The sequence below is a fragment of the Coturnix japonica genome, unplaced genomic scaffold (assembly GCF_001577835.2).
Source record: "Coturnix japonica isolate 7356 unplaced genomic scaffold, Coturnix japonica 2.1 chrUnrandom461, whole genome shotgun sequence".
Taxonomy (NCBI): Eukaryota; Metazoa; Chordata; class Aves; order Galliformes; family Phasianidae; genus Coturnix; species Coturnix japonica.
Genome location: NW_015439874.1, coordinates 64,426 through 77,306, shown reverse-complemented (window position 1 = coordinate 77,306; position 12,881 = coordinate 64,426). Strand labels below are relative to the sequence as shown.

Genomic DNA, 12,881 nt, shown 5'->3' with positions numbered 1-12,881 from the left:
ATCTCCCCCCCCAAACCCCAGGTACGACCCCCGAAAGCTGAGATCTCTATGTTTAATACTACGTGCTCCTCGACACATCCACAGCACCCATTCACAACACACGAGACCACCACCTCACATTGCTCCCACTTCACAGCCAGCACGAACCGAAGCCAATGACCTCATCTGTGCTCCAAGCAAAGCACACATTGCTCCTCATAACCAGCTGCTGCCCCACGTGGAAGTCCTCGACCCCACGGACACCGCAAGTGGAGCTCCGTGGGTGCGGCGCTTTGCAGCCACTTGATAACCCCAAGTATATCAGCCGCAGTGGATTTGGGGATACTAAAAGGGATGGACATGCTTCTCAAAGGGCACCGTCAGCTCTTTGGCTGCGCCTCGTCCAGGAACCATAAGGAGCCTTGCCCGAGCTGTGAGCCGGACTAGGCCGGCGGGAGGGAGTTGTCCTCATTGCCTTCCAAGATCCGCGTGGTGGATGAGAAATGGATCGAGTTAGATGGAAGGGAATCACAAAGCTCCATCTCAACCCATTCCCAAAATACCTCGTATGTCAACCACAGAATGAGTTATAGAACAGAAGGAACCGCAAAGCTCCATCCCAAACCCATCCTCAACAAACACCTCCATGTCACTACAAGAGGAGGTACGAAACCTCAAAGCTCCACACACAACCCCATCCAACACATCTGCCAGGTCAACTACGATAGAGGAGTTAGGACACAGAAGGGAACTGCCAGAAGCTCTCATCCCGTTAACTCCCCATCCACAAAACAACCTCTCGTGTCACCAATAGAGGAGTATGAACTGCAAAAGCCCATCCCAACCCGCGATCCCCAAAGACCTCCGTGTCACCATAGAGGAGTTACAACAGAAATGGGAAACCACAAAGCTGCCAATCCCAGCCTCATTCCCGCAAAAACACACCTCCATGGTCACTAGCCAGAGGAGTTAACGAACCTCCAAAAAGCCTCCGTCCCAACCCCATCCCAATTTAGACCTCCCAGGTCATATAGAGGTTTATAACAAAGATGAACTGCCAAAGCTCCATCCCAAAACACATTCCATGCTCACCGCAATAGCACGGCATTATGAGACGTCAAGAGCTCATCCCAAACCCCATCCAAAAACACCTTCGCCATATTTGTACGCCTCATTAACATCTCGATTCAAGAATCTTGTCTCGGGAAAAGCCCAGCCAGACTTTCCCCTCCTGTCACCCCCAAATATCAGGTTTCTCTCCCCATAACCTTTTATACTGTGCCAAGCTTTGCCCTCTCCCCTGATGGATGTGCCTTTAGTGCAATTGAAAACCACCGTTCCGCTGTCCTCAAAGCGAGCGGTCCAAACTCCAGCTCGGCGAGGACTAGCAACGGTGCGGATCGTCTTGTAGGGCTGGCGTTTCTATACGGGTTGTCTGCTTGGGGGTGGGAGTCAGCACACCACTGAAGCTCAGCTTATCTTGGCTGTTGTCCTCTGTTCTCTGAGCTCTGATTATTGGGCTATGTAGCCGATTAGTTATGAGTGTAATAATCAGCCCACTCTATGAATATTGGTGTGCTTAATCTCTATGGCCCTCCCTATGGTCGTGGTGCGTTTTGTGCCAACTAGGGCAGTCGATGGGAGGGGTTGCTAGAACTGATTTGCGGGCCAGCTACGTGACGGCCTAAGCTAGACGATTTTCCTCTTCTATCTTTATTTTATAGCCTCATTTTAATAACTATAGATGCTCGTTAGTGTTGAGTAACATCGAGCGAATCTCACAGAGCTTGAACATGGCCTATGTGGAGCGGCCCGCCGCATGCTCACTTCATTAGCCATTGAGATGCTCTTGATGGGAGGCGCGTCGAGGAAACCACCGCCGGTGACAATATATCCTGTAGTGTATATCCTCCTCCACTGGAAATCCTACTATACAACAAGGCTTCACCGTTCTTTCTTCTATCTCGAAGCGTGCTCCAAATACGTGGACACAGCCACTAACCATTAAAGCTAAACCAGGCATAAGATACAAAGTACCTCCTCAGATTAATATGGGTGCAATAAATTTCAGAGCTTATTGGAGGTGAGTGACCACCCCTCACCTTAATATCTACTTGATATGCCCCTCCTATGGGATTCGCCTTACAACAAGCTCAATCGTCTTTGTACTTGAGGGGGCTCCATATCTATAGACACTCCATTTAAAGCAACATCAGGCCATGGTTCCCGCTCAGGGAATTGGTTGCTATTTTTAGCTTCATTTGGAGGTTTGAAAACCCCCTAAATATGCCTCTATGTATACCCTCCTATGGATCCTCTACAACAGACTCACCGTCTTTCTTCTACTAAGGGCTCCATACGTGACACAGCACTCCATTGAAGCTCATCAGGCTGGTGGGTGCCCGGCTCAGGAATGGTGCTATTTGAGCTTATTTAGGCGAAAAACCCCCCTAGGAATATCTCTATTATGCCACTTCCCTATTGGACCTTACAACAGCTGTCTTTCTTGTACTGAGGGCTCCATATCTAGACACTCCATTAAAGCACATCAGGCTGTGGTTCCCCCTCAGGAATGGTGCTATTTTAGCTTATTTGAGGTGAAACCCCCCTAAATATCTCACATGCCCTCCTATGGATCCTTTCCAACAGCTCATCGTCTTTCTTGTACTGAGGGCTCCATACCTGGACATAGCACACCACTGAAGCTCATCAGGCCATGGTTTCCCCCTCGGGAATTGGTTGCTATTTGAGCTTATTTGAGAGGCGAAAACCCCCATAAATATCCTTTATAATGCCCTCCTATGGATCCTATACAACAGCTCACCGAGTCTTTCTTCTACTTAAGGCTCCATACGTTGGACACAGCGACTCCAGGCATTGAATTTTCTCATCAGGCTGTTGGTTCCCCCTCAGGAATGGTGCTATTTGAGCTTATTTGAGGCGAAAACCCCCCTAAATATCCTCTATATGCCCTCCTATGGATCCTTACAACAGCTGTCTTTCTTGTACTGAGGGCTCCATATCTAGACACTCCATTAAAGCGACATGCAGGCCATGGAGTGGGTCCCCCTCTTTAGAATGGTTGCTATTTGAATTCTTATTTTTGAGTGAACCCCCCCCTAAATATCCTCTATATGCCCTCCTATGGATCGCTTACAGACAGCTCACCGTTCTTTCTTTCTACTAAGGGCTCCATCGTGGCACACAGCACTCCGTTTAAAAGCACATCAGGCTGTGGTTTGCCCCTCAGGAATTTGGTGCTGTTTTTTAGCTTATTTTTAGGTGAAAAACCCCCCTACAGATATCCTTTCTATATGCCCTCCTATGTATCCTCTTACAAGCGAGCTGGTCTCTCCCTCTTGTACTGAAGAGCCCCATCCGGAGGTATCTACACTCCAGTTGACAACGCACATCAAGGCTGTGGATATACCCCCATGCGAGAGTGAGTGACTGATTTAACTTGAGTGGGTCTACGGTGACAATTCCCACCCATCTAGGAGATATCCTACCTAGTGGGAGTGGTGCCCCTCCCTCTAGTGGTGGCCTTTCAAACAGAAGATGCTCACGGTGTCTTTCTGTGTTACTGAGGGGCTCCATAGCGCTGGGACGTGTAGCACTCCATTGAAAGCTCATTCAGGGCCGTCGGTTGCCCCTTCACGAAGAGTGAGGGCTATTTGAGCTTATTTGAGGCGAAAACCCCCCTAAATATCCTCTATATGCCCTCCTATGGATCCTTACAACAGCTCATCGTCTTGTACTGAGGGCTCCATATCTAGACACTCCATTAAAGCACATTTCAGGTCCGTTGTGTTTGCCCCTCGAAAATTGTGCTATTTGAGCTTATTTGAGGTGAAAACCCCACCAAAATATCCTCTCTATATTACCCTTCCCTATTGGATCCTTTCCAACAGCTCACAGTCTGTCTTGTACTGAGGGCCCATACCTGGACGTAGCACTCCATTAAAGCTCATCAGGGCCGTGGTTTCCCCCTCAGAAATGGTGCTTATTTGAGCCTTATTTTGAGTGGTGAAAACCCCCCTAATATCCTCTATATTACCCTCCTATGGATCCTTTACAACAAGCTCAACAGCTCACCGTCTTTCTTCTATTAAGGGCTCCATACATGGACATAGCACTCCATTAAAGCACATCAGGCCATGGTTCCCCCTCAGGAATGGTGCTATTTGAGCTTATTTGAGGTGAACCCCCCCCTAAATATCCTCTATATGCCCTCCTATGGATCCTTTCCAACAGCTCACTGTCTTTCTTGTACTGAGGGCCCATACCTGGACGTAGCACTCCATTAAAGCACATCAGGCTTTAATGATTTAGGGCACAAAAGGCCCTAAATATCCTCTATATACCCCTCAGAAATGGGGTAAAAATAAGCTAAAATAACCTAAAATAAGCTATTTTAGCCTATTTGGGGGGTTTTCACCTCAAATATCCTCTCAGTGCCTCTTCCAAAGGCCCATATTGCCACATAGGCCGAATATCTTCTATGTGCTGTTACCAGATACAGCTTCAACCTGTGGTGAATCCACCTCACGCATCAGTGCCTCCTTCTACCTGAGGAAGGGGGAAATCTTCACTCCTCGCACCGAATCGGCCTAAATGACGGCAGACAGCGATTCTATGCCGTCTTTTCTCCTCAATTTTGTCTCTTTTGGGTCCGTTTTATAGTCGGATCCATTGAATTTCATCGCGGCCTTCACACCCGCTCCTCAGCGCCTCCTCCTGACAGGGAAGAAAATGGCGCCTCTCTCCACGAACTCTCGCGAGAACACCCCCCTCCACCTCCCCACAAAAAAAATCTCGCGAGAACGCAGCCCCCCCACTTCTCTCCGGCAAATCTCGCGAGATCAGCGCCTCCTCTCATTGAAGAAAATGGCGGCCGCCTGTGTTGCTCCCGCGCGCGTTTTCTCGCGAACTCTCGCGAGAGCTCAGCGTAATGGCGGCCCCCTGGCAGCTTTCCCTCTCCCCTCATCCCTCACGACGGGAGTGAACGAGCTGGACTCTCCCTTTACATCACACCCCAACCCTCCTACACACAACCCCATTCATCCCCCCATTCAATCACAACCGACCCCACTTTCCTCCTCCATTCCCCCCCCCATATTTCCCGCCCCCATTCCCCGCGCGCGGGAACGCCCTTTCCCGCTTCGCCCCGCCCACTTTTCCCCACCCATTGTGACGTCACCACGAGGGGGCGGGGCTTACCCCCCAAAGTGGGCGGAGCTTTGCGACAAAGTGGGCGTGGCTTGAGCTCGGAGTGGGCGTGGCTTAACCCAAAGTGGGCGTGGCCCGGCGGCGCCGTGACGTCGCTGAGCGCGGTGAGGTCAGTGCGGCGCCGCAGCCCCGGACCCGCTGCCCCTCGGAGCCGCTTCCCCCGCCCCCTCCTCCTCCTCCCCGATCGCTCCTCGACGCCCCCCGGGTCCCGGTGAGAGGGAACGAGGCTCAGCCGGGCCCGTGGAGGCGCCTCCGGGCACCTGAGGTGAGTTGGGGCCTATATACGGCGAGAGGGCGCGGCGACGGCCTAGGGTTGGGTGTGTGTGTATATAAGGGGGGGGGGTTACGCTATTCACATCCGCGTTTACGTCGCCCCGCTGGCGTAGCCCGCATTGCGTAACGCGGCGCTACGCAAAGTGCGGGGCGGAGGTCGGGGCGCGTTACGCTAACGGCGTAACGAGGGGCTGCGCTGTTGGCGTAGCGGGGGGGTCACGCGCCGTGTTTGTTTCACGCCTCTACGTAAATTGCGTAAAGAATTAAGGCGGCTTCGGGGCGGGCCCCGTTACGCTCCCAACGTAACGGAGCTCCGGGCGGGGCCGGGCCTAGTCCCGAACCTTCCGCAAACTGCGTAACCCCCGCTGCGCCGTTTGCGTAGCGCTGTAGGAAGGTGAAGCGCTGAGCGCTGCCTGGCGTTACGCACTTTGCGTACGGCGGCCCTTGGGGCTGCGGGGCGGTGCGCAAAGTGCGGGGCGGAGCGCGGGGCACTTCCGGCCGCCGCCATTTTGTCCGCGGGCCTCGGGAGGAAGCGGCGGCGGGCGAGGCCTCCACGGCCCGTCACGGCCCGTCCATAGTCCATCATTGGCCCGACATAGGCCCGTCATTACCGCCGTTGTCTCGCTGCCCGCTCCCTCCGTCCCCTTCCGCGGTGCCGGTGAGTGGCTCCAGCCGGAGCCGGTGGGGGGAGGCCTCGGGGGCGGGCCCGGTGCCCTTAAGGCCGCTGGGAGACCGTTGGGTGCCGCCTGTGGGGGCAGCGGGACCCGCCGCCGTGTGGGGGGATACGGGGGGAGTGGGGGGGGGTGGAGGTTATGGGGTGGGAAGAGAAGGGTAGAGCTGCCCCCCCCAGCCCCATCCCATCCTATATCCGACCAGCGTTGGCTCTACAGCCCCATATCCAACCTATGTTGGCCCTATTAGCCCCTATAGCCCCATATCCAACCAGTGTTGGCCCTATAGCCCCTATAGCCCCATATCCGACCAACGTTGGCCCTATAGCCCCTATAGCTCGTATATCCCCATATCCAACCAATGTTGGCCCTATAGCTCCTATAGCCCGTATAGCCCCATATCCAACCAGCGTTGCCCCTATAGCCCCATATCTGATCAGCGTTGGCCCTATAGCCCCTATAGCCCCATATCCAACCAGTGTTGGTCCTATAGCTCCTATAGCCCCTATAGCCCCATATCCAACCAACGCTGTCCTATAGCCCCTATAGCCCCATATCCAACCAGCGTTGGCCCTATAGCCCCATATCCGACCAGCGTTGGCCCTATTAGCCCCTATAGCCCCATATCCAACCAGTGTTGGTCCTATAGATCCTATAGCCCCTATAGCCCCATATCCAGCCAACGCTGTCCTATAGCCCCTATAGCCCCGTATCCAACCAGCGTTGGCCCTATAGCTCCTATAGCTCCATATCCAACCAACATTGCCCCTATAGCTCCTATAGCTCCATATCCAACCAACGCTGTCCTATAGCCCCTATAGCCCCATATCCAACCAATGTTGGCCCTATAGCCCCATATCCAACCAGTGTTGGCCCTATAGCCCCATATCCGACCAGCGTTGGCCCTATAACCCCTATAGCCCCATATCCAACCAGCGTTGCCCCTATAGCCCCATATTCAACCAGCGTAGCCCCTATAGCCCCATATTCAACCAGCGTAGCCCCTATAGCCCCATATCCAGCCAACGCTGTCCTATAGCCCCATATCCAACCAATGTTGGGCCCTATAGCCCCATATCCACCCAGCGTTGGCCCTATAGCCCCATATCCAACCAGCGTTGTCCTGTCTGCCCCTATAGCCCTATATCCAACCAATGTTGGCCCTATAGCCCCATATCCAACCAACGCTGTCCTATCTGCCCCTATAGCCCCCTATTTCCCCCCTCTGAAATCCCCCCCCACATTCCCCCTTCTGATATCCCCCCTCCCCTTGAGATCCCCCCCATCCCACCCCCTTCCCCCCCCAATTCATCAGCCCACATCCCCACCCAGTATCTCTCCCCATTCTAAACCCAACACCCCCCCCCCCAACATCTCCCTAACCCCCCACCTACCCCAAAAACCCTTAAAATCAGCTGGATATCCCTTTTCCATGGGGTTTTTCCCCCCCCATCCCATCCCCTAAATGCTTTTCCATGGGGTTTTCCACCCCCCAAATGCTGCCCCATTGATTTTGTGCTGCATTAAATGCTCTGACATTGGCTTAAGGCAGAACTGCTGGTGGGTTATAGCCTTTAATATGGCGTTAATGGGGTGGAATGGGATGCTAATGGCTCTGTTGGCCCTATGGTGTGTGTGATGGCTCACCTGAAGCTGTTCCATTGAGTTCTATGTGTTCCTTTCAGTGATTTTTGGGGTTGTTTGTTGTGGTTTTGGGGTCGTCAAACGTATCCTTTGCTTAAGGGATGTTGCCATACCCAAAGCTCTAATAGAACCAATGGGATCCCAAAGGCTTTAAGCTTTAAGTTCAGCCCTCAATCTACTCTCCTTCCCCATCCCAAGGCACTGAGCATTGATGTGAGTCGTGTTCTATGGGGCTATTTGAAGACATGGTGATATAAAACAGCCCCATATTATGGGCAGGGAATGGGGGGCTATGCTGGAAGGACAGCCCCCATCCCCCCCAAACCCTATTTGAAGACATGGCGATATAACACAGCCCCATATGATGGGCTGTGAATGGGGGGCTGTGCTTTAAGGGCAGCCCCCATCCCCCCCAAACCCTATTTGAAGACATGGTGATATAAAACAGCCCCATAAGATGGGCAGGTAATGGGGGCTGTGTTGGAAGGGCAGCCCCCAACCCTATTTGAAGTCATGGCGATATAACACAGCCCCATATGATGGGCAGTGAATGGGGGGCTGTGTTTGCAAGGCAGCCCCCAACCCTATTTGAAGTCATGGTGATATAAAACAGCCCCATATGATGGGCAGGGAATGGGGGGCTGTGCTTTAAGGGCAGCCCCCATCCCCCCCATCCCCAACCCTTCAGCATTGAGATATGGGACTATCCTGGTTTGTTTTGCACCCAGGCTGCGTTAATTACATTTGAGGCTGAGTAACTGTTGTTGCTGTGTTATCTGATGATAAGCTTTAAAGGGAGGGGTCGGGCAGTTAGCAGAGCCTCGTTAGCAGAGCTTCGTTAGCAGAGCTTCGTTAGCACCAATCCTATGCATGCATCACATGCAAGGCCGTGTTTGCAAGGCAGCAGACCTGCCCTGTGCTTTTCTTGCTTCGTTAACTCCTCGTTGCATCGTTTTCCAGGTGTTTTTGGGGCTGTTCGGGAGCATTTTGTGCTTTTAAGGGTTCAGGGTGAAGCTTTGCTGCTGGGGGAGGAGGAGTTCCCCATGTTTGGGGTTATTTCTTGCTATTGTTGTCATAAAATGATGCTTTAATGGCCACAACTTCCCCACCATGGGCTTGAAGAGGCCCATATGGATAATAGAGATGGAGACCACGATGCTGTTGGGATTTAATGGGGACAAAAAAGGACCCGATGTTGGGTTGTGTGGGCTCAGCAGCCGAAGTGCTGCTGTCAGCTCCCATCACAAAGCATTGGAGACAGCAGCACCACAAACCACGGCCTTATTTCAGCTCTGTGTCCCCCCCACAAGGAATAGGGGGGGGGGTTGTTGCTTTAGGATGCTCTCAGCTTCTAATTAACCCCATAATGAGCTCAGGCTCCATCAGAACCGGATGATTCGGATCCAGGGAGATACAGACCAGCTCCTGTATCTGAAGCTGAAACTCTTCCATCTCCTTCCCAGATATAGGGAGCTGTGTTTGGGATATGGGACGTTAATATCAGCTCTGTGTCCCCCCTACAAGGAAGAGGGGGGGGTTGTTGCTTTAGGATGCGCTCAGCTTCTAATTAACCCCATAATGAGCTCAGGCTCCATCAGAACAGGATGATTCGGATCCAGGGAGATACAGACCAGCTCCTGTATCTGAAGCTGAAACTCTTCCATCTCCTTCCTGGATATAGGGAGCTGTGTTTGGGATTGGGGACGTTAATACCTGCCTTCCTGCACAGGATCCTATTGGGAATCTCCAGCTTTTCCTGCTCCTCTACATGCAGAAAGAAGTGAAACCTTCATCATGAGGAGCTCTTTGCTTTGCTTTATTGCTGGTAAATGAACACATTGGGTACAACAGACCCCCAATAACCGCCTTCCTTGTTGCTTTTCTTCCTCCGTACTGGCTACAATTCACTTTCTTCCTCCTATATCCGGAGCGTTGTTGGCTTGGAGCTCTCTCATGCTCCGCTCACGTGGTTCCTCCTTTGCACCGATGGAATGTTTGGTTCCGTTGTGGTTTTGCTTCGCGTGTGAAGTCACCGAAGAGATAAATCAACACGTCGGGTGGCATCCAAGTGTTGTTCACAGAGGAGGGGGGTGGAAAGCAATTCCCCCTTTTCTTATCCCTGTCTGCCCCTGTAATGGCAGGAATTATAATAGGATGATGGGGGGAATGGTTTGAAGCTGAAGAGAGGAAATATAGGTTGGATTGAAGGGGGAATTCAGGCTGAGCATGTGGGGGTTGTGCAGCCCATGGTGGGGCTGGGGGATGTTTGGGGTCCTTGTAACTCAGTCATTCTCTGATCCCATGGTTCTGTGATCTTTAAGGATCCATTCAACCCAACCCATTCTGTGGTTCTTTGACTTTTAAGGACCCTTCCAACCCATTCTAGGTTCTGTAATCCTTTGGCCTTTGAATCCCTTCCAACCCATTCCATCATTCTATGACCCTTGAGGACACTTCCAACCTATTCCATCATTCTATGACCTTCGAGGACCTTCCAACCCAACCCATTCCATGGATCAATGATCTTGGAGGACCCTTCCAACCCATTCCATCATTCTATGACCTTTGAGGACCCTTCCAACCCAACCCATTCCATCATTCTATGACCATTGAGGACCCTTCCAACCCATTCCATCATTCTATGACCTTCGAGGACCTTCCAACCCAACCCATTCCATGGATCTATGACCTTCGAGGACCTTCCAATCCATTCCATCATTCTATGACTCTTGAGGACCCTTCCAACCCAACCCATTCCATGGATCTATGATCTTTGAGGACCCTTCCAACCCATTCCATTATTCTATGATCTTTGAGGACCCTTCCAACCCAACCCATTCCATCATTCTATGACCTTTGAGGACCCTTCCAACCCATTCCATGGATCTATGACCTTCGAGGACCCTTCCAACCCAACACACTTCATCATTCTATGACCCTTGAGGACCCTTCCAACCCATTCCATCATTCTATGACCTTTGAGGACCCTTCCAACCCAACCCATTCCATGGATCAGTGATCTTCGAGGACCCTTCCAACCCATTCCATTATTCTATGACCTTCGAGGACCCTTCCAACCCAACACACTCCATCATTCTATGACCTTTGAGGACCTTCCAACCCATTCCATCATTCTATGACCCTTGAGGACCCTTCCAACCCACTCCATGGTTCTGTGATCTTCAAGGACCCTTCCAACCCAACCCATTCTATCACTTCATGCATTTATGGTCTTTAAGGTCTTTTCCAACCCATTCCGTGAACTTTAAGGACCTTTCCAACAACCCGTTCTGTGATCTTTTAGAACCTTTTGAACTCAACCCATTCTGTGGTTCTGTGATCTTTAAGGACCTTCCCAACCTCACTCATTCACTGGTTCTGTGATCATTAAGGACCTTCCCAACCCCACTCATTCAATGGTTCTATGATCTTTGAGGACCTTCCCAACCCCACTCATTCAATGGTTCTCTGATCTTCGAGGACCTTTCCAACCCAACCCACTTATTGCTCCATGCATTTACCGTCTTGAAGGACCTATCCAACCCATTCTATAGTTCTGTGACCTTTGAGGACCTTCCCAACCCATTCTGTGATCTTTAAGGACCTTCCCAACCCATTCTGTGACCTTTAAGGACCTTCCCAACCCATTCTGTGATCTTTAAGGACCTTCCCAACTCATGCTGTGACCTTTAAGGATCTTCCCAACCCACTCTGTGATCTTTAAGGACCTTCCCAACCCATTCTNCTGTGACCTTTAAGGATCTTCCCAACCCACTCTGTGATCTTTAAGGACCTTCCCAACCCATTCTATGGTTCTTTAAGGACCTTCCCAACCCGTTCTATGGGTTTTGAGGACCTTCCCAACCCATTCTATGATCTTTGAGGACCTTCCCAACCCATGCTGTGATCTTTAAGGACATTCCCAACCCATTCTATGATTCTTTAAGGACCTTCCCAACCCATTCTATGATCTTTAAGGACCTTCCCAACCCATTCTATGGTTCTTTAAGGACCTTCCCAACCCATTCTGTGATCTTTAAGGACATTCCCAACCCATTCTATGATTCTTTAAGGACCTTCCCAACCCATTCTGTGATCTTTAAGGACCTTCCCAACCCATTCTATGGTTCTTTAAGGGCCTTCCCAACCCATTCTATGGGTTTTGAGGACCTTCCCAACCCATTCTGTGACCTTTAAGGACCTTCCCAACCCATTCTATGATCTTTGAGGACCTTCCCAACTCATTCTGTGTTTCTTTGAGGACCTTCCCAACCCATTCTATGGTTCTTTAAGGACCTTCCCAACCCATTCTATGGTTCTTTAAGGACCTTCCCAACCCATTCTATGGTTCTTTAAGGACATTCCCAACCCATTCTATGATTCTTTAAGGACCTTCCCAACCCATTCTGTGATCGTTAAGGACCTTCCCAGCCCATTCTATGGGTTTTAAGGACCTTCCCGACCCATTTTCTCACCGCAGGCTGTTGGAATGGGAGCTGTGTTGAATAAAAACACCCTCGGTAGCGAACGGCGCTGGAAAGAAAATCTGAATATAACGTTAAACCTGCGCTCACATAATGAAGTAATTACATGTTCAAACCAACCTGGGTACTTGTGCAATTAAACAGCCTTTTACAGCGTCGTGTCAGCTTAATTTAATTGTTGTCTGCCAGCGCGCCGGCTTTAATGTTTAATAACTGAGATACAAAAGAGGGGAGGCGTGAAGGCGGGATCGGGTCCTGTTTGCTGATGAAAACAGCACTTAAATCTCAGTTTTGCTTATTGGGAGGGGGAAGCTGGAAGGAATTGGATCCGGAGGAGAAGAACAAGTGGTTTTATGGGCTGTTTTTCTGCTTAAAGAGGGGAAAGAAGGGAATAAAGGAGCTGTAATGGGTTGAGCTCACATGCATCGTGCTCCTATGATCCAACCTTGTGCCTGGTGCTGTGCAGCTCATTGATGTTGGGAGGACCATAAGAGGGCCATAAAGTGTCCCTGTTGTGTTTGGGGTTTATGGGCCCCATATTGGGAGCACCCAAACAGTGACTACAGGGGGTGAAATAACCAACGTGTTGAGACGTCAGGAA

General features: G+C 51.1%; 1 protein-coding gene across 6 annotated transcripts in view; it reads left to right on the top strand.

The window, feature by feature from the left end:
• Positions 1-5,282: 5,282 nt before the first annotated feature.
• BRD4 (bromodomain containing 4) overlaps positions 5,283-12,881 on the top strand; it is a 55,769-nt gene continuing 48,170 nt past the window's right edge. For 4 of the 6 annotated variants that reach the window (XM_015850467.2, XM_015850466.2, XM_015850469.2 and 1 more), the window contains exon 1: positions 5,283-5,473. The gene's annotated coding sequence lies outside the window, so the exon portion shown is untranslated. Of the gene's footprint in view, positions 5,474-5,966; positions 6,140-12,881 lie in introns of those variants that run through there. The other 2 variants (XM_015850468.2, XM_015850465.2) reach the window with 1 other exon arrangement.